General features: G+C 33.2%; 1 protein-coding gene and 2 long non-coding RNA genes across 6 annotated transcripts in view; 1 reads left to right on the forward strand and 2 right to left on the reverse strand.

The window, feature by feature from the left end:
* Positions 1–21,579, reverse strand: part of LOC111516200 (cytochrome P450 4C1-like) — a 221,581-nt gene that overhangs the window by 133,505 nt on the left and 66,497 nt on the right. The window lies entirely within an intron of this gene.
* LOC141487267 (uncharacterized) lies at positions 17,991–20,519 on the forward strand. The gene is made up of 2 exons (XR_012468294.1): positions 17,991–19,111; positions 20,431–20,519. It is a non-coding gene; the product is annotated as an uncharacterized lncRNA (long non-coding RNA).
* Positions 20,398–21,026, reverse strand: LOC141487266 (uncharacterized). Its single transcript, XR_012468293.1, has 2 exons — positions 20,714–21,026; positions 20,398–20,657 (listed from the first exon to the last, which is right to left on the reverse strand). It is a non-coding gene; the product is annotated as an uncharacterized lncRNA (long non-coding RNA).

The raw sequence follows: 21,579 nt of genomic DNA on the forward strand, positions 1-21,579 counted from the left end.
GATTTGACATTAACAAATATTGGTGAAGGCTCAGGTGAAGTACTTGGTGAGCTTGGTGAGGCATTATTAATCAGTAGTACAGGTTTAGGGGAGTTAGAAACAGAAACTACAAGTAGAGATATTTCGACACAAACAATGAGGTAAATACCTACAAATAATAAATAAATAAAATATTACATGCCTGCTAGTTTTAATAAACATTATAATGACATTTTTAGTTCACTAGAAGTAGAAGATTCTGAACTTTTGAATCATCTTCAGAAAGAAAACTTTGACCTAAAAGAGCAGTTGCAATCTTTCAAAACAATATTCACAGATGGACAGCTTCGTAAATTAAAAAGTAGAAAGCAAATTCATTGGACTGTTGATGACATAACTTCGGCAATATCTTTGTATTCCGCTGGACCAAGAGCATATCGCCTTTTAAAGAAAAGGGGCTACCCTTTACCAGCAATTTCAACTTTAAGAAGGTGGTCGGGTAAAATAAATATACAACCAGGTTATTTATTTAACAAGGTTTAAATTTTGGTAGATTATCTAATAATCAAAGTTTCAGTAAAATATTATTACATATTGTACTTACCTTTATTTTATCTGCAGGTATTCTAAACATAGTATTAAGTTTAATGAAATCGCAAAATACAGTTTTAACCAAAATGAAAAGATGCTGTATTTTACTCTTCGATGAAATGAAAATACAAAGTACTTATGAATATGACAAAAAAAATGATATGACTATGGCTCCAGCAAAATATGCGCAAGTTGTTATGGCACGTGGGATATTCGGGAACTAGAAGCAGCCAATATTTCACAACTATGATTGTAAAATGACAAAAAACTTGATTTTCAAGATTATCACAAAGTTGAAGAATATTGGGTACCCTGTCTATGCCCTTAACTGTGACCTGGGTGGAAGTAACAGGGCTCTTTGGAATGCTCTGAATATTTCTGAAGGAAACACCAGTTTCAAGAATCCAGCTATTCTATTCTAAACTACTTATTTAATACATTTTGAAATCAATATTCTAGGGTATGGTCTGGCTTTACAAGAACAAAACGAAATTTTGGAAAAAATGAAAAATATGGTTAAAGATATGAGAAAGATTGGGTCAAATACTTTACTACCGTTTCAGAAAGGGATTATTATAAGTATAGAATCCTTGCAAAAGCTTTTTTTTCACCTCAAAGAAGAATTTGGTGTCAAATATTTATTGACGTACCGGCTTAACCAGGACCCACTTGAAGGATTTTTTTCTATTATGAGAGCAATTGGTGGTCTGCATGACCACCCAAATGCCCTACAATTCAAATATCGGCTAAGAAATTATTTGGTGGGCAGAAATGATAATGTAATATCTAAATCCGCAAATATTGAAGAGGAACTTGACATTGTAACTAACCAACCAACCACTTCTGCAAATATTGTAAATGAGGCCAAGAACTCAGTAATGCAGCAGGTATCAATAGAATTTTATTTCATTTATTAAATTTGGTTTCATTTTGATTTATTTTCTTTCTTTAAAATTAATTTTGAATAAAAAATTGTACTTTTAGGCTCTTACCGGAGAAATGCTTAGTGCTTTAGATTTATCTGAAGACGATGAAAATGAGAAGGAAATATTTGAAAAAAATATACTCGATACAAAGGAAGAGTTAAGGTGGGACGGATTGGAAAATTTGGCAGGTTTTATCGCATTTAAGTTGAGAAACAAAGAAAAACTTGGTTCTATCTCCGATTCCAATGAGATTTCTTTTTCCTGGGTCAACCATTTAACAGAAGGTGGATTACAGAAACCTAGTGAAGAGTTTTCATCCAAATGTAATGAGCTAGACCATATATTCACCAAATATAATGGAGAATCTTTAAAAATTGAAAAAAATTATCTTGTAAATTTAAATAAATTAGCGGAAAGTGTCCAGTTAGGCAATGCAGCAAAAAATTTATTTTTTAGGTGCAAAATGTTTTTTAGAATAAGAATTTTGAACAGAAATATTAAAGAAATATCTAGTATGAGAAAACGCAAAATGACCAAAATTGTAAATTAATTAAATTATATTGTCGCAACTCAGTACTCGCTTGACTATTTACGAAAGGATTTTTATTTGCTGTTTCACCCGCTCATTTATTCATCCCAAATAATGAAAGAACTCATTTAAAACTTAATAAAATATTTATTGTGAAAGAAACGGAAAAATACTTTAAATAAACTCACACTCAAATGTTAATAAAAAAAAATACATTAAAATAATCAAAAAACTTACATTATACTGCCACCCAGCAGGATTGAAAAGAAGGAGATGTGCTGCATTTCTGATGACCCAATCGATACGTAAATGAATACTGTCTGTTGACTGTTAACTGTTAATTGTTCATGATCTTGACCTCCCTCAATATTTATAAAGAATTATACGCTGACATTGCGACTTTGATCCGGTCACTGTACTGAGGTAAAATGCACAGCATGCAATCTGTGCCAAGTTTGCATATTTGGAGATTGTTTTATATTCCATATCCTGTGATCGGATCAATTTCGATGCCTATGAACTTGAAATATCAAAAGATGGAATTCTGAATACTGAGTGTTCTTGTGTTAAAATATTGAAGTAAGGTTGGAATATCTTTCAATTCATATATTTACTCAAATGAATCTGAATCATTTCATGATTATTTTCTATATTTGACAATATTCTTAGACTAGACCATTCACTTGTAAAATTTACTTTGCGTAAAATTGAGATATTCCCATTGATAAATAAATGAACATTTAAAAAAATATTGTGTATTTGTGTCGTTTATATAATATTATGTTGATGTCTTCCCATTTTGAAATGTGTTATACTAACTTTATACACGATTTATTCTGCTACCGTAAAAGCATACCAAAAAATTAAAATTTGCCTCTGTAAAGCAATTTAAATTATACAGACTGATTTTTCCATTATTACATTCAATCTCATAAAATTACCGGTTACAAAATAGTTACAATGTTGTAAAAATCGTCGAAATTAATCCAAATTGCATATAAAATCCATACTTCGCTGAGGCGTACTAATGCATTTTGTCACGCGATGACGTTGTGCGCGCAGAGGTCCAATTCTCGTCGCCCAATTGATCATATCTTTATGGTTATAGTATCATGTATATATATATATATATATATATATATATATATATATATATATATATATATATATGTATATGTATAAAATAGGTGGTTCCTGATGTGGATTCATTTTGATATTATTTTGTATATAGAGGTATATATCTATGTGTGTATCTTTATGTATATGTATATATAGATCTGTGTAAAAATTTTAGCATGTTTCATACTATTCTTTCATTTTTTATATTTTCTGTAATCTGTATTTTTTATATTTTCATTATACATTGTAATCTGTATATCCGATGATAAATAAAGCATTCATTCAAACATAGTTAGACGTCTGGGAATTTGTCTTTGTATAGGGAACGGGTGATATTTTGCACTGTTGCCAATGGTCAACGATGCTCTAGTATCGGAACATGTTCTGTAGGATTAATGGAAGTATTGGTAGTTCTGGAGTTGGCTCATGGTCTCATTTTAGGGGTCGATTTCTGGATCCGGATGGGCTGTGTTACAGCGAAATAAAACGCTTCTTTGATTGACAACTTGTTTATTTTGTAGAAATTTATGTTCACTGAGGATACACTATAAAAACACACTTTCGTCTATTTTCTACAATAGTTTTATATTGGTTGACTATAGTTTGGGTCATTACACTGTTTTCGAAACTAACTAGATTACATTCAAATCTGAATATTCATTGAATAGAACTGGCCGATACTTGATGAAAATCCATATTAAAAAACTAATCATTACAGTTTATTGTATGATGTCCACTATAAAGGGTTTCACAAAAACCGCGGCACGTGTTTCACTATACAATAGCTTCCTCAAGCATAAACTGAGAGTTACTTCTAAATTACAAACATTTTATACAATAACCTAATACCTACCCGTTTGCCTAATTGATGAATCTACCTGAAAAGGTCAGTTATGAATTCATTAACTATATCAATAAATTTTTTCGAAAGTATACCAGTAAATATACCTAACTATTTTCACCTACAAATGAACAGATTCAATAATGGCGAATTATTCAATTCAGTTTGATCGTTCATAAGATGTTGACAGTTTTTGAATTTGTTTATTTCCATACTCTCCAACGGTTAAGTTTCAAACCTTTCATTTGAGGGGCTTGCATTCATGGTTGAACTCATGTCCTTCTGAGATTGAATGAGTGGCATATGTGGAATTTATTTTTCCATTCTGAAAACAATATTTGAGTTCCTGTACGCGAGCTTTGAACGCTCTTCCAGTTTGACCTATATAAAACATCGGACATGGCCCATTACGATAATTTATACACTCCTGATTTTTCTGATACTGAAGTTTTATCTTTGTTATTCTTAATGTGCATGCCTAAGTTGTTGTTGGTTTTGAAAGCAGTATTTACACCTTTGCTGTGCAGAAAATCTGAAATATCTGTAGTGGATTGGCCTAAGCAGGTTGAGGTTCTATAACTTTCATCCTCTTCTCTTCAAATTGGGTAAACTTCTTTCAAAGCTTGACTGTATGACTTTTTGATAATTAAGAATGTATTAGACCGCTATCATAATCATTGTTGACGGTGACTTGCTTTATTATATTCAGTTCTCTATTGAAATTCGCCTCTGACAAGGGCACATTTATCAGTCTGTGGATCATACTGTTGAAAGCTGCTACCTTATGCTGATATGGGTGAGTGGACGAATTATGAATGATAATATCTGTATGTGCCGGTTCACGATGAATTTAAAAATCATGTTCGTTGTTAACTTTTGTTATTGTCAAGTCCAAAAAATTTACGGAGTCATCCTGTTCCATCTCCATTGTGAATGTGATAGAAGGGTGGAGAGAATTGATGAACCTCAAAAAGTTAGTCAACTGTATGTTTGTTCCTGTGAAACATACCAGGATATCATCCACATATCTATACCAATACAGAAAACTTCTTACTAGTGGGTTACTGTGTAATCTTCTCTCCAAATCATTTCAAAAATCTCTGCCAGATTAGGATTAAGTGGGTTTTCCATTATGAGACCTTTGCAGGATGAGTAAAAAGTTTTATTGAATTGGAAGTAATTGGAAGACTAAGCGAAGTCTAATATTTCATTTTTCATTACCGGATTGATAGAGTTTTCGTCCAATAGATTCTCCATCAGAGTAATCGTTTTATTCTGAGGAATACTGGAAAGCAGATTCTTCACATCGAATGAAATTAATTTGGCATTATCCGGGAGTGTGATATCTTGAATTTCTTCGATCAAATGGTATGAATTCCCCAAACTGAATTTTGATTTGAGATTGGTGTGGTTTTGAATAATTGCAATGAGTTTTTCGGATATTTCAGCTGAAGGAGCTGTGACGAAAGAAACTACAGGTTTTATCGGGTAGTCATCTTTGTGTAATTTAATCAACGAATACAATTTAGGTGGTTGTGGGTTGATGACAAACAATCGGAATTTTTCCGTTCCATCCATGACACAATGAATATTTTTCAAAGTTTCCTTGACTTCTTTGTGATATAAATGGGTGAGGTCGTTTCTGAGACTACCGTACATGCCAGCATTTAGAAAGTCTAAAGTCTTCTCCACGTATTCTTCTTTTTTTATGGCTATGACAGTTTTGCCTTTATCAGCTCGCATTAAAACAATGTTATCTTCTGCCGATTTCTCTTTTATGGATTTTACCAGTTTCAATTCCGGATTGAACTTAGCTTTATGCGTCTTTTCAGATTTTAAAATTTCTACAGCAATATATTTATTGGCGTGACATGTCACCAGCAACGCGATATCTGTATCAATTCCCAAAACTTCTAAATTTGTCGACGGTATGGTTATGTTCATTAAAGAAAGCTTAAAATTTCAAAAAAATGTATTTAAACTAGAAGATATAACATCAATGAAAATTATTATAAGAAGACAAAACATAACAATAACATCTATCGTTCACCTAGTACTTGTTCCAAAATTTTCAATAAAAACTTTTGAAATACTTTGAAAAATCTGAAAAATAGGAATTGGATATTTTCACTGGTGATATGAACATAAATTTGTTGGAACACAATGACTACATAGAAGAATATAAAAATATCATGAGTTGTTTTGGGTATGTTTTCTTCATAAATGAACCAACCAGGATACCTAGTGACTCCTATTTGGATAATTTCTTCATCTACAGTAAGATACCTACAAATCATATAAATATTAAATCATTTATTTTCCATTATTAAATTACTGATCATGCACCAATTGCACTAACTCTCGAAATTGATGCAAATTCAACACGAAACAATAAAATAAAAGAATTTGAAAGGTATACTGATCACAATAAATTAAGATTTGACTTGGCCAAAGAGAACTGGGAATGTGTATATTCACAAAATGACGTAAATATTATGGCAGAAAATATAATTTATAAGCTGAAACACAATACATTGAGAAAAACACAAGAACTATTAAAATTAAGAAAAAACATAACACGTTTAAAAAGAAATGGTTGACTGAATCTCCACTAAATCGAATCGATGAAAAAAACCATCTCTATTTATTTACCACAAAATATCCAAATAATATTGAGGCGAAAGAACAATATAGAATGTGTAGAAACCTATTGAATAGGGAAATGAAAAATGCCAAGAAACGTTACTATAGAAAATTAATAGAAAAAAATCAAAATGTATCAAAAGCTCTCTGGGAGTGCATTAACGAGGTCACTGGGAAAACGGAACCTGAAACAGGTATCAAAATTATAGAAGCAAGGAATGGGGATTATATAACTGATAAACTTCAAATTGCCAATACATTCAATGATTATTATAGTGATTTGGGTAAATATCTAGCAGATGAAATTCCTTCTATTAATTACTATAATGAATATATATAAGCAGTATTGAAAACACATTATATTTGAATCCAACAGAGATCATTGCAGTGACAAAAAAACTTCAACTGAAAAAATCTCCAGGGCATGACAATTTTTGCTCCGAATTTCTGAATCTAGTTCCCAGCGAAATCGCTGCACCTCTAGCTTTTTTGATCAATTATTGTTTTCAGATAGGAAAGTTTCTAACGGTATTGAAATATGCTGATGTCAAGCCGTTATATAAGAGTGGGGAAAAATAAAATAGGGAATTATAGCCAATCTCACTAATATCCAATATTTCAAAAATTATGGAACATGTAATAAAATCCATACTCACAAATTTCATGAATGAATCAACTTTTTGTTTGGAAATCAATTTGGTTTTCGAGAGGGAAAATCAACGGAAATGCTATTTACAAATTAACAACATCAATTTACGGTTCCCTAAGATGAATAAATCGGTGCCAACAATAAGTATCTTTCTTGACCTCTCGAAAGCCTTCAATACAGTTAGTCATCAAAAGTTACTGAATGAATATATTAACAGATTATCTGTCAGAACGAACGCAAAAGGTGCGAATTGATGAGATATGTAGCAGTCCTAGAAAAATAACTTATGGTATTCCGCATGGGTCAGTTCTGGTACCAGTACTATTTATTCTATAGATAAATAGTCTTCTTAACATAGATAATTTGGGGAAAATCATTAGTTTTGTGGATGATACTGTTGTTACTTAAAAATCAAACACTTGGAAGAAAATATTGAGAATAATTTTCCTAACATAGCTAATTGGCTTGAGTACAATAAACTTACTCTCAACTTGAATAAGAGCTGTTATCCACCATTCTGTTCCTATTCATCGGGATTGCCACATTTGGGAGATATTGATGTTGTTCTAGATTCAAAAATTTCTGAAGCCCAATCCATAAAATATCTAGGAATAATGATAGATCGGCATTTCAGATGGGACCTTCAAATGAAACATCTATCGAATGGAATACGAGGAATACTTTCAAAATTCAAATATTTGAAAGCATTTTCAGATCCTAAACACCTTAAAATAGTTTATGTCGCATTGGCATAATCACAATTATGCATAATCACAATTATTAAATTTTGGGATGGGTTGGTGTTAGATATTGTTTCGTAGACAAGATCAATGTATTACAGAAATGGATTTTGAAAATAATTTTTGAAAAAAATATCAGCTATTCTTCTGAAAGTATGTATAGAGAAACTCAAATAATGGATGCTCGTCAACTTTTCTGTCAAACAATTCTTGTATTTAAAAAAAAATACTGAAGTATCATGAGCATACTAACAATACGAGAAGACATGATGACAAACATAAGTAACCCATTAGATAAACTCGGACAATGTACATACTTCATAACCTTAGACAGAGCTTCAGGTTTTGATCGAATTGGAGTAGATGAAAAAGATATTTCAAAAACAGATTTTTCAGTGGAAAACGGACACTACGAAATCACTCGTCCTCCGCATGGTCTCAAGAAATCTTCTTCAACTTTTCAACGATCAACGAGTTATGGATAATTTACTATCAGGAATACAAAATGAAAGATGTTTAGTTAACATAGACGGCATAATTATATATTCGGCAACACTCCAAGACCATATTTTAAAATTAACCGAAATATTCAAACGTTTGAAAAAATCAAATTTCAAAGTGAGTTTCTTGAAAAAGAAGTAGCATATTCAGGACAAATAATAACCGAAATTGAAATAAAACCAAACCCCGATAAAATCGAGTCTTCAACTTTGATGAACCATTCATGCTAATAATGGACGCAAGCGCATTCGCCCTTGGAGCAATTTCATTTATCAAAAGGACGCCTAGGTCAAGATCTCTCAATTGCTTATGCATCAAGGACACTATTTCCCTCAGAAACAACATATTCCAATATTGAAAGAGAACTCCTCGCGATATTGTTGGCAGTAAAACATTTTCGACTTTATCTGTATGGAAGGAAAATCGACTTATATTATGACATAAACCATTAGCTTGGTTCTTCAGTATTGAAGACTAGATCGATATCATAATGGTGAAACCAACCTTCGCAAAAGAATAAATGAAATTCTGAGAAGAATGAAAATCTGTCAAAAATAATAAATTCATAGAAAAAAACTTCAGTCATCTATTTGTAGTTACTCTGGAACACGAAAATCCTCCTTTGAAAGAATCAACATTGATATCTTACAACTTCCAACTGATAACCATACCTCAACTCTCAGAGACGAACTCACAATAGTTTACTGCAGCATATCTTCTAGAAAACAAATCCACCAAATCGGTCGGTCGGTAGCCGGGTGATTCGAGGTGGGTGCTTTGTTCACTCAGTCAATCGGCCGATGTGTGAGTTGATAGTTCAAGCCGCAGGCTGAACGCTCAATTTTTACTTGCTATCGTCAAACCCGTGTTGGAAATCACACGTTAAAAGGTAGGACTTCATTAGTCCTTAGCTAGGACCTCATTAGTCCTTAGCTAGCACAAGTTTCGACTTCTGAGGGTTATCATTTGTAGGGGTGCGATAGCTGGTTAACGGAAAAAACATATTTTAAAGCTTATATTTTTAAATCAGTCATTCACGCCCTCATGCCCTATTTTCAACATAACGAAACACCTGATTTAGACAGAGAAATCAACAACACTCTCATGAAAGACCTATGTCAACTTCATGATACGAAACTAAAACCTTTTCAAGTACTGACCATCCCCAATCAAACGGATCTTCAGAACGACTTTATGCTACACTGACAGAAATGATCGGAGTATATCAAGCAGAAACCTCGAACGGACATTCAAGCTACATTACCTTACGCAATGATATATTACAACAATTTGGTAAACAAAACCCATGGTTTCACACCATACGAACTATTCTTTGGATGAATTTCAGGTAGACCTTCCGAACAAACATATAACCAAGAACAAATAATCAGCAAATATATATTAAAATAACCACATATCATCTTTTTATAAACTAGCTCACGAACGAACAATAAAAAGCAAAGAAAATGCAAAACAACGTTCTCATGAAAAACTAAATCAAATAGCTTATCAATTCAATATTAAAGACAAGGTATATTTAAAACGAAATTAAATAGGCTCAAAACCTCAAAACAAATATGCCTTTTCGAAATACTCAAAATATATAAAAATTCAGCCTTTCTCAAAAAACTTGAAACTAATCAAGAAAGTAAATTCATTTGTGACAAACTCAAACCCTATCACGAAAAATTCCTAAGGAATTTGGTGAAAACTTACCTTTTTATGTCCCTAATACACTGTAATCTATTTGACTTGAAACATTTATTTTTTTCACCTTATTTTGACTTGATATGAAAAAGCACCCTAATTTTCAATCGAAAATTCTCGCGTATAATATCAGCTCTTTTCAAAAAGTCGGTGTGTTTTCGTTCGTTAAAATCTCTACTTTCTGATGGTGTAAAAAAATTATACATTACTTTAGTAAATGTTCTCAGAAAATACAAAACATCAAAAAAAATTTGAATCCGATTTTTTTTTCAATTATTATGTACAATTTCATCAAAAAATGTGATTGCTGCAATTTTATTCAGTTGAAAGGTTCATTTATTGAATTCTAATTACATTCATGTCATAGAAAGTCTCATTCCTACTAATATTGTAAATGCAAATGTAAGTTTGTTTGTTACGGTTTCACGCGAAAACTACTCAACCGATCATCATCATCAAATTTTGTACACATGTTCTTGAAGGTATTAAAAAAATAATTATTTTTTATGTAAGATAAAAAATTGTTTGTCAAAAAAATCTCAAAATCTAGCTATTTCAACGTCATCTAGCATTCCAGTAATGAAGTTCCAACCCTTTGTACCGTAATACCGTCTCACTGTAGTATTCACAGTTACGACGATATCCAATTTTTCTATATTTATTGTTATTTTCTTCTGTCATTTTTATTTTAAGGTTAGGTTAGGTTATTTTTATTACAGTGAAATATATTTTAACATTTGTTGTTGCAATACAATGAAACATATTTTAAATTTTCGAAACTTCATCGTATATAATAATTTTGAAAAATTGATAATCCCGCCAAGCATTAAAATATAGTTCTCATATTAATTCATTTCTATTGTACTGACACTTATTTAATGGTATAAATGCGAGCGAAGCCGCGAGTGAAAGCTAATAAAATATAAATACATGTAAATCGTACTATTGAATTTGGATACTTCATTCTGATTACGTTATCTTGAATTCCAATCACTTGTCCATTAGTTTATGTCTCTTTGATCGCATTTCTCCATCGTTAGATTTGACAAACCTTTCCAATTCCAGTTGATCTTCGAAATCTTCAAGACCATTACCTTCTTCGTCTCCAATATTATTTCCAGTCTGCATTGGTTCTTCATCCATAATTTCATCGGAATCATTAACTTTCTCATAGGTTTTTTTCTTCATATTGGAGCAATTTTCAGAACCATGACAATTTGAGCATGAATTTGTGTTCTCAACAGCCACATTTCAAACTGTTACATTCAGTTTCACAGCTGCAACAAATAGTTTTAAGCAATACTTTCGGAAATAATTCCTTTTCTGTAAATTTGGGCATAATGCTAGGTTGATGTTGCTTCCAGCCCCAATCTGTTGCTGTCAATTCGGTACCCAACCAAGTTTGAAGCTGATAATATGCCTTGTAACAATGTCAGTAGCAGATTACAGCCGGTTCTGGGCCTCCCCCCCCTCCATGACGTATTAATTGATTTTTTTTGTTGTTGTTTAGTAACATCAAGGTGATGTGACCTTGAAGGGTCTGGTGCAGGGATCGTTCAGAATTTTTTTTTTCATATGAGATTTTTGGGTGTGAGTGTGTGTGTGTGTGTGTGTGTGTGTGAGGCATAGTGACGTAATTACATTTAATTGGTGTGTGTGTGTGTGAGAATGCACGGTACAGGGTTTCATCATGTGCTTGTCTATGTACAAACATGCGTCTGCATACTTCGAAGATCCTTCGAGTAATGAATGTTCCATCGGTGTGAGCCCACCAAGTTAGCAGTGGTGTGACGTCACAGCAACAACCGTTCAACGGTCCGTTCAATGGTAAGAGAGCAAGATGTTCACTCCACGACGTGTGGCTGAGTAATGCGTATTCATCGGTCTGCCCTCACCTCTCCCGATGCGATGAAGGCTGTGACGTAACGCATCGCTCTAGCCCCGCTATCGATGGTGACACGCAGGCGGCCGAAGACCGTCTGCCTAACGTCAGCCCTCTACGAGGGCGCAACGACCACTGCCTGTTCGTATCGACATCTGTTATCACATTCAGTTGGGAGGTGGGCTTAGCGCATGTAGTTGAGAGGTGAGGTTGGCTATGACATCTTGACAGGCCCGATAAGACTGTATTTAAGAAGCGGACGAGTGTTGGTTATGTCAGTTCATATCGAGTGAGTTAGTGAGAACTATTATATAAAATGTATTCTTGTGACTGTGGTAAATCTTTCACTCGTGGTGATAATCTTCGTCGGCATCAGCTCCAGAGTTGCTAAGGAGGGCCTTCAGTGAAACGGATGAGAGTAAACAATGCAACACCAATGTATGTTTGCAATTGCTGTAGTGTGACAATTCCTATGACGCAAGTGAACTCTCACCGAAGAACCATGAGTCATAAAAATAATGCATGTGTTCAATTGTCTGAAGGTGTTCAAATTATAACGAATGCATTCAATTGCCTCATTGCTACTTACAGGGTTGAGAGTTCGATTGTATCCAGTGACTACATGTCATTTTTTAATGAGATTAGGCAGAAGGTCATTGAATTACTGGAATCGGCCATCAGGATCCATAAAAGCATCAAGGTGAATATGTAAGTTTTTGGGAATTATATTCTTCAGACTCAAGATTCGAGGAACACGAAGTCATTTAATTCCCAAAATAAAATAGTGGATCAATCTTCAGATTTGAATGCTGTTTTTAATGGATTCCGTTATTTAATTGTGGCTCGAACAACTGAATTCCAGGAACGTGACTCAGGTATTAATTTTTTTGTAAATTCCAACGAGATTGAGTAGTAATATTTATTTTTTTTGTAATTCAGGCTGGACTTGTGAAAAAATACTATTTCTCGAACGTCCTCCTCACTGGGAGGACGTTCATATGTGAAGCTGCCTGAATGCATCGAATAGAGGAAAGCTGTCGTGAATGTTCGTAACGAAGATCAACACTGTTTTGCTTGGGCTATAACATCAGCATTATATCCTGCAAATGGTAGAGTGTCCAAAGTTACGTCATATCCACATTTTTCCAATGTTGTAGATGTCACAGGTATGGATTTTCCGGTTAAAGTTAATAATAAGAGTACTGAAAAATTTGAAGATAGGAATGATATTTCAATTAATGTTTACGGTTTAGAGAGTGAATTTGATAGGGGTAAAGTGAAGTATGATGTGATTGGTCCATTGCGATACTCGCAGAGAAGAATCCGGAGACACGTCAATTTGTTACTTATAACTGATGACTCCGGTGATAGTCACTATTGTTGGATCAAAGATCTTTCAAGATTAGTTTCTGGTCAACTATCAGCTCATGATCACAAAAATATTTTTGTGATGGATGTTTGATATATTTTTCCAGCAAGAGATTGCTTTTACGTCATAAGATGAATGATTGTAATCTCGTTAGTACAACAACACCAACCACCAATTTTAAGATTAATAAATATGGTCGGATGGTTTCGTAAAATAAATTATTGTTTCAAAATTTTGAGAGACAAATGAGGGTACCATTTGTAGTATATGCTGATTTAGAATTAGTACTTGAACCGATTCAAGTGAATGAGCCAAATCCAGAAAGTTCATACACGATTAAAACATTCAAACATGCTCCATATTCATTTGCTTGTCTGATAAAATGTTCATATAATGATGATTTGTCAAAATTTGTTACATATATGAGTGTAGATGTAGCTCAGAAATTTGTAGCATTGAAAAGTAGCATTGACGATGATTTGAAAAAGATATATGAAAATCATCTCAGATGCCCTATACCAATGGATGCACAAATCTCGGAGAAGAGGAACAATTTGCTGCAGCCGGAACTTGTGGTATATATAATAAACCATTTATTGATGGTGAAGTCAAAGTTACAGATAATTGTCATGTTACAGGAAAGAAAAGATCACATGCCGCTCATTCCAAATGTAATTTGAATTTCAAAATCCCTAACTTTGTACCTATTATTTTCCACAATTTAAGCGGCTATGAGTGCCATTTAGTCATAAAAGAATTGTATAGGATGTCATCCCACAAACAAAAGAGAAACACATATCTTTCACTAAGCATCTCTTCACACACACTTATATCGATAAAGATGGTAAGGTTAAGAAGAAATATCTCAAAATGAGATTTATCGATAGTTATAAATTTATGACTAATTCGTTGGAGAACTTGGGTGCTAACTTGACCTCTGATCAATGTTTGGAGATGCAATTTCTCTCAAAATTCAATTTACAAACATCCTACACATCCAACGGAAATTTAAGAAATATATTATTTAATGCCAAAACTAAATTAGAGAAAGGGAAGAGATTTGGTACATATCAAATAAAATGTGGTGAATGCCCCGTCATATATACAGGCCAAACTGGGAGAAATTTTGATACAAGGTACCACGAACATGTCATTTCGGATAAAAAATCATTAATGTACGAACATCTTCAAAATTCGAAACATAAAATAGATAAAGATAATTTAAAGATGCTACACACATGCGAAAAAGAGAAAATGATGATTCTGTTGGAATCTATGGAAATAAACAGGTCAAAGAAAAATTCCAATTCTATTGTCCTCTAACGAAAAACTTGATTTAAATAATAGTCCTCTCCTGAACCTATAATCCAGATCCCAAAACCTACATTATATTGAAAGCTTTTTTATGTTCATAGATTTTACAGGTATATGAAACGCAGGTACCGGGTATCAGGTATATCAGGTATATCAAATCATTTATGATATCATAAACAACATAGGTATAAATTACTCGGATTTAAAAGTAATCAGTTAGTTTTGAAAATGGTGTAATAGCCGAAATCGGTCAACAATAAAGAAATACAGTGGAAAATAGACAAAAGTGTGTTTTTCTAGTGTATCCTCAATGAACATGAATTTCCACAAAATAAACAAGTCGTCAATCGAAGAAGTATATTAGAATTTTCAAAAACAGTCATGTACGACTTTTTCTATGGATGCATCAAACAACACTTTGGTGAAAATGTCTCTTTAATGTACACAGATACCAACTCACTCATTTTGAACGTAAATACAGAAAATTTTTATGAATTCATGAAAACTAACATAAATAGGTTTGATACATCCAATTACAGTATAGTTAACCAATTCAGTATTCCAGTAACAAGTTCAATCTTGGGTAACTTCAAAGACAAATTTTAGAATGATCCAATCATGAGCTTTTATGGTACAGGTGCAAATGCGTATTATGTGAAATCTGTTGATGGTGAATTTAAGAAAGCTAAAGGGGAGAAACGCTCGGTTATAAAGAATGAATTGACATGCGAAGATTACCAAAAAATCGTGGAACATGGTGGTATGATATTCAGAAAGATGAATTCATTTAGAAGCGTGTTGCATGATATATATACTGAATTGAAGAATAAAGTCGCATCATCATATCACGACGATAAACGATTTATCATTCCGAATACTACCCACACTCTTCCTTGGGGTCATAATATTAAATTTTATCAAAACGATCCGAATGATAACATTCGGTGGATAACTAATATTATTCAAGAATCACGAACTCAGGAGAGTCCACTGGATCAACTAATTAATTTATTGTCTGCCGAGATCAATAATTGAAAATCTATTCAATTCTGGAAAATCCAATATTGCTATTCTTGTAGGTATTCATGAATAAAACTGCAATGTGATATTAATGTATTGTGTATGTATATGTATTGTGCATGTATAAGTATTACTTTGATGAATATAAAATGATTTTAAAAAAATTATTTGTTTTATTTCTATTTTCCTAACCAATTACTGCAAAGTATATAGTTTAATGTAAATGAAAGAAATATCAGTTTTAAAAAAATCATCGTAAGGTGCACAATGTCTAGAACAATAGATTCGAGGTCCTCCCGGGAATGGATTTAAATTAACAAAAGATTGTCATTATGACATGCAAGGGAAAATATTGAAAAATACAAGCGAACCAATTGACAAGAGTGATTGTGTAACTGTATCATATCTTGAGGGGGAAATTAATGGAGCAAAAGAGGTCATACTTCTAGCCTTACGAGCTGCAATACAATCCACAATAGGTAATGTTGCTCGCGATGCACGTCAAGCATTCGATGATAAAATTGCAGAGGCTCGGATAACTCTTGCACGTAAATATGATAATCGTAAAAGCGATGTAGAAATGAAAATTTCCGATATAACAGCATCTACGGTGAAAAAATATGACGCTTTGGAGCAGAGAGTTGTAGTTTTGGAGAAAAAACATAATGGTAATGGTATCCAGGAATGGACATAAACCCAAATGTCATAGTAATAGAACCAAAACCAACAGATGACGTACTAATTGAATTGTGGCGTAGCGAATCGGGGTGGCGGGATCGCGCGTAGCGCAACCGTCGCCGGGACCGCACGAAGCGCAACCGTCGCCGGGACCGCGCGGAGCGCAACCATCGCCCCCACTCCCAGGGGGGTGGGGTGGCCCCGCTACGCTCGCGCCAGCGCGAGCGGGGCGGAGGCCACGCGGAGCGCGGCCTGCTTTCTTTCCACCATTGCTCGCCCGCCCACTTTCCACCATTGCTCGCCCCATCCCATTCCCACCATTGCGCATGCACGCCCCCACCTCATTCCCTCCACTCCCAACGATATTGATACCCCGAGGAAAACGCTTCTCAACAATCAGTACGACAACTCCAGTCATCCAGAGCAGTCCACCCATACTCAACCAGCAGCAGTGGCCATTTGCTCATTAAAAAACTCAAGTACTGTATAGTTTTGAAAGCCTCGTTGAAACTAGATGAACTTTGCATCAAGTTTGACAACTTTTATTTTTCAAAATTTGTTTTTAACATCAAAGAGGCTCTTAAAATATTATTATATAACTAAAAAAGAAATTCGGTGACGAGTTTAGTTAAAATAAACAATTTAGTACAGGTGTGCTTAAATTTTGATAAGTAGAAAAAGCAGGAATGCGGAAAAATAGTGAAAATATAAAATACTTATTATGGGTTTGAAACTTGGTGTGTGTGTATAAAATTACAAAAGAAAATGTTTTTATCCTTTGATATTTTTGGATATTTTGAAGAATAATGTCATTTTTCGATGTTTCTTTTTTTAAATGTCAATTTTGACAGGTTAAGGAAATCACGTGACCTATTTTGTGTACGCCATTTGACATCATATCTCAAGCAGAATCTACTGCCAAAATCAAATTTCACATAAAACGATAAATAAAAAAGTTTCCCATTTGATGCGGACTTCATCGGTGACACTGTATATATATATTTATATAGAGGAAGGGTAGTCGTTGCTGACTAGTTAAGAATAAAAACTATTGGATAGTGGGGTATTGCAGCAAGTAAATGAGTACTCTTTTAAGTTAGTCCAAGCTTTCGGAAAATTTTATTTCCATCATCAGGGAAACTACAATAATATAAGTTTTAAGGTAAAATCAAAAATATTAATTGTTCATGACTTACATCTTATGTGAGGATGGTTACATTGATGTTAAAGAAAAAATGTTGATACATTGGAGAAGATGAAACTTGATACACAATTCTAAATGCTTGAGATTATTTTTTATAAAATATTGTTATTCGTCAGACCGTTATTCATACCATGCGTGCAGGATTCAAATGAAAGAGTCTGAGAATAGAACGTTAAAATGCCAGAGTGACATCTGTCAATTGATAAAACTTATATGCTCTCACTAGGAGTACCAAGTGTACTCTAGTGTATAATGTAAAATTTATGTTTGGTAAAATTATTATGAATGATTAAATTTAAGATATATTATACAATGGAATTGTTTAAATTGATATTGTTTTTGTAAAAGCTTTTATCTAGAGTCAATAAGTAGGAATAAATTTCACTCAAGTGATTAATGTCTGTTTTTTTATTCATACAATTGTTATTTTCAAAAATGTAAGACATTTCTAGAAAGGACCTCTTAACTGAGGTTGATTCAGTGGCTAATACTTTCATTGCGTTATAATTCATAAGGTGGTCCAAATTATTCACATGGTCTGCTAAAGAGCATCTTTCTGGATGTAATCTACAGTCACTTTTGTGCGAAGTAATTCTAGCACCTAATGATCGTGAAGTTTGGCCAATATATATCCTGTCACATGATTGACACGGAATACTATACACAACATTCACTTGGTTTATTAGAGGGACCTTGTCCTTGACTTTGCTATGGATTGATTTAATGGTAAGTACCGTTTTATTGGCTATTTTAATGTTAGGTAAATTTTGAAAAATCCTAGATAGTTTGGGAGTGATCTCCTTGATAAAAGGTAAGGATGTAAAAATGAATTGGGTTGGAGCATCACTAGTTATATTGTCATTGACAGGGAGGGTTAAATTGGAAGTTAAATTATAGTTTTCCAGAGATGTTGGTGTACTGAACAAAATATTATTTATCAAACGGATTGGATAAGAATTTTCTATGAAAAGATTAGCAAGAATTTTAAGATTTTTACTATGGAAGCTTATGTCAGAGATTTTTAGCACTCTATTTTTCAGTTGCTTGACCAAGTTCACTTTCATCGAATGTTTATGATACGATAGGTAGTTCATGTATCTACCTGAGCTGCAAGGTTTTCTGTACCAGTCAATTAAGACTTTGTTATCTGTTGTTCTGATGAACTTTGTATCCAGGAATGGTACTGACTGCAAGTTATCTTCTGTTTCTATCGTAAACTGAATGTATGGGTCGTAACTGTTGAGAGTGTCAAGAATCTCATTGATGCCATCATGAGGCAATGAAACTATGATATCATCTACATATTTTTTCAAAAAATGAGGTTTAAAGGATAATACTGGTATTACTGTGTCCAATACATCATCCATCACATATGTTGCTAATATTGGAGAAATAGATGCTCCCATGGGAGTTCCAAAGGTTTGCTTATAAAATTTGTTATTGAAGGAAAAGTATGTGCTGTTAAAAAGGAAGGTTAATAATTTGGAAAAGGTTTCTTCATCAATGTTACAATGATTACTTATGTTGCTCCAATTCTTATGGATTGATCTCAGACATGCTTCTAAATAGACGATACTAAATAAGGAGACTACATCCAGACTAGCTATGATATAGTTTGGAGGTAAAGTAGTGTTATTAAATTTTTCTGTTACTTCAAATGAATCTTTTATATAGTAGTCATTGTCATATTCATATGCTTTGGTCAAAATACTAGTTAAAAGGGAGGCTAGAGCCTCAGTAGGCGCACCTATAGAGGCTACAATAGGTCTCACCGATAGTGTAGGTTTATGTATTTTGGGTAAAGCATAGAACCTCGGAGCGATACCATTATAGCAAGTAAGTTTCTTTTTTGTTATTTCATCAATATAGTTACTATTTTTAAGTTCTTTAATGAAGGTATTACATTTTCTTTGAATGGAGGTTGTTGGATCTTTATTTAATTCTGTATATGATGTATTATTTAGGATGATCTCATTTGACAAATTTATATACTGTTCTTTTTCCATAACCACTGTGATATTGCCTTTGTCTGAAGAAGTTAAGATTAAATTTGGGTTTTCTTTCAAAAATTTTTTTGACTTTAATAATAAATTTCGAAACACTGTTGTATGGTGAGATGTGTTATGGATATGATTGGTAATAACGTTGGAAGCCCTTGCCATAGTGATATTTCTCTGAGACTGGTCTAGGATATTCGATGTAATATAATCTACATCAGCCAAAATCCTCTTGATAGAAATGTCCTTACCTACTAATGGTTCAATACTAAATTTGGGGCCTAATGCCAGAAACTTTGATACCTCATCAGGGATGGGTATGTTCGAAATGTTCTTAATCCATTTAGGATTTGATTTTAATTTTAAATCTAAATTTGTTTGTTTTAAACTATTAATTTTATTGATATTCTTTAATTTGACTCTATGGAAAATTTTGTTATATGCTTTAAATTGTCTGCTCATGAAATTTTGAAAAATTAATTCACCTGTTTGTGATATTATATTACTCTTTAGTGACTCCAGAAGCTTTTCCAATTTTTGTATCAATTTATGATTTGACGAAATTTCTATATTCAAAAGTTTTATTCCTAACCTGTAATTTTGTTCTTTGAAGTTGGTGTACACTTCTTGTCTTTGTAAGAGGGATTCTATCGGTCTGGTAGTATTCGTGATGTGATTCGGGAGAATATTGAATTTTCTGCACTGTAATAGGAAACTTTTTCTATTAATCTCTTTGGCTAGTTTCATTTTAGTTTTGGACCATAGTTTCACGTCCTTCAATGTCATGTCTCCGTAAGTAGTTCCAACGGATTGGTAGAACCCCATGCCTGTAGATTAGAGGAAGGGTAGTCGTTGCTGACTAGTTAAGAATAAAAACTATTGGATAGTGGGGTATTGCAGCAAGTAAATGAGTACTCTTTTAAGTTAGTCCAAGCTTTCGGAAAATTTTATTTCCATCATCAGGGAAACTACAATAATATAAGTTTTAAGGTAAAATCAAAAATATTAATTGTTCATGACTTACATCTTATGTGAGGATGGTTACATTGATGTTAAAGAAAAAATGTTGATACATTGGAGAAGATGAAACTTGATACACAATTCTAAATGCTTGAGATTATTTTTTATAAAATATTGTTATTCGTCAGACCGTTATTCATACCATGCGTGCAGGATTCAAATGAACGAGTCTGAGAATAGAACGTTAAAATGCCAGAGTGACATCTGTCAATTGATAAAACTTATATGCTCTCACTAGGAGTACCAAGTGTACTCTAGTGTATAATGTAAAATTTATGTTTGGTAAAATTATTATGAAAGATTAAATTTAAGATATATTATACAATAGAATTGTTTAAATTGATATTGTTTTTGTAAAAGCTTTTATCTAGAGTCAATAAGTAGGAATAAATTTCACTCAAGTGATTAATGTCTGTTTTTTTATTCATACAATTGTTATTTTCAAAAATGTAAGACATTTCTAGAAAGGACCTCTTAACTGAGGTTGATTCAGTGGCTAATACTTTCATTGCGTTATAATTCATAAGGTGGTCCAAATTATTCACATGGTCTGCTAAAGAGCATCTTTCTGGATGTAATCTACAGTCACTTTTGTGCGAAGTAATTCTAGCACCTAATGATCGTGAAGTTTGGCCAATATATATCCTGTCACATGATTGACACGGAATACTATACACAACATTCACTTGGTTTATTAGAGGGACCTTGTCCTTGACTTTGCTATGGATTGATTGATTGATTGACAACTAGACTTGTTGAAAAAACCAGACATCACCAGAAGATGGCAAATGAGACTTTGCCGAAACGTTGTGAAAATAATCCTTATGGGGAGAAAATACACAGAACACGGAGCGAAACCCGAGAAAACAG

This window comes from Leptinotarsa decemlineata, unplaced genomic scaffold, assembly GCF_025532065.1.
Source record: "Leptinotarsa decemlineata unplaced genomic scaffold, Ldec_3_MD MMD2_tig00078422_RagTag_RagTag, whole genome shotgun sequence".
Taxonomy (NCBI): Eukaryota; Metazoa; Arthropoda; class Insecta; order Coleoptera; family Chrysomelidae; genus Leptinotarsa; species Leptinotarsa decemlineata.